This window comes from Rhagoletis pomonella, unplaced genomic scaffold (assembly GCF_013731165.1).
Source record: "Rhagoletis pomonella isolate Grant_MI unplaced genomic scaffold, Rhpom_1.0 Rhpom_scaffold_00001, whole genome shotgun sequence".
Taxonomy (NCBI): Eukaryota; Metazoa; Arthropoda; class Insecta; order Diptera; family Tephritidae; genus Rhagoletis; species Rhagoletis pomonella.
The window spans coordinates 106,443,955-106,445,740 of NW_023458555.1; positions in this window are offsets into that span (position 1 = coordinate 106,443,955).

Below are 1,786 nucleotides of genomic sequence, written 5' to 3' on the forward strand. Positions count from 1 at the left end.
TTTTTCGAAATAGTATAAGTTAACTACGGCATTACTTTCGCTTTTTTGTTGTTTTTTCTTTCCCCAACAAATTTACAGGAAAAAATTACAATTAATGCCGTATTTAACTTTTTAAATTTCGAAAAGTGTAGTAATAGGTGTTAAAATATCGCATTCCTATTATTTCGTGGACCACTGTAAGTAATATCGGGTAGACGACATGTCTTTACTTATTTGGTACTTATTTAATTAGAGTCAGGGTGCCGGTAATGTTGTGGTATGATCCTTCTTTGTTATCCAACTGGTTCTTGAATTGACTTAATGCGCATTTGGAAGCCGTTCACTTCACTGATAGTTACGATCAGGGTTCGGATTTGCCTCATTTTAGCCCCTCGCTCGCTCGTTAGTTTGCTCTGAGCTAGCGCAACCCACGAGGCTGTTTGCAAATGAGCACTCGTTAAGTATGAGCGCACGCGCTGAGCAGCCAGCGTGCGAGTAAGCAAACGAGGGCAGCGCAAGAGTAGAGCGGCAAGCAAACGAGGGCCTCATTAGCTCTGCCCTCGCGAGGGCGTCGTTGCGAGCGAGGCACTCATTTGCAGCAGCAGACGAGCGAGGAGAGTAAACGAGCGAGGCAAATGAGGCAAGCAGATTAGACAGGCAAACGCGTTGTTTGGTCGGCAAAAATGTATGGGATAAAAATTGCAGCAACTAAGAATTTCGAGTAAAGGATTGTATGCAGGCATGCAGATATGTATATACATACATATGTATATACACATATGTTTGTATATATTCTCATGCACAGAAGAATAGATTCGTGCTATTTGGACCAGTTTTATCTACTAGGTAGGCACATATGTGCATACATATCTATGTAGGTATAATGTTTTTAATGTTCAATAATTTCTTATAAAATTTCAACTTACACTTAGGTCTCTTTTTATGCGGTTCTTTTTTATGCGGATTTGAATTTATGCGGGTTTTCAAACACTTTTCGCTGTAGCGATTTTGCTTTTTTGAGAGCTTTTATTACTTTTTTTCAATATGCAAGGGGCAATGCTTCTGATAAATAATTTGTTGTTGTATTCTTACATACAAGTAATTACTAAGTAATTTGACTAAGTAACTATGTTACATATGTATAAATGAGAACATAATATTTATAAAAATCATTATTTTGTCTTTCATTTCATAAATGAGTAGGACATCAGCATTTTCAAATGAATATTCCTGGTTTAGCCCCATACATATATATATATGTAGGATAATACAAACTACTATTTGATAATTAAGGCTGGTCCACATAGAACTTTCGCGTTGACTTTGTAGTTGGCGTTGGTTTGACAGAACGCACGTTAAAAGTATGCGTTCTACAATGAAGCTTGGCAGAGACTACTTTGGCCACTAAATTAACATATTAACGAGAAATAAATTAATATTTCGTATCAATAATAGCATGAAAAATATATTTCTTGCCTTCATTTGATTAAAAGGAAAAAACATTTCATTTAATTTTATTTATTTGCAACAGCTGGCGACCGACGCAGCGATCTTTCTGCTTTGTGTTGGCCTTAGCGTTGCCAAATTTTGGATATGTGGACGGCTGCTTTGAAATTCGACGCCAACGCAACGCCAAAGTTGTATGCGAACCGGTCTCTATTCTTTGTTTACGCAAATTTTCCCATGTCTACATATCCATATATACATGCATACATACTCGTATGTACACATGTCCTTGAACAACAGGCCACAAATAAATTTTTTCACCAAGGACTATATTTCATTCAGGTATACAGCATAACTGCTA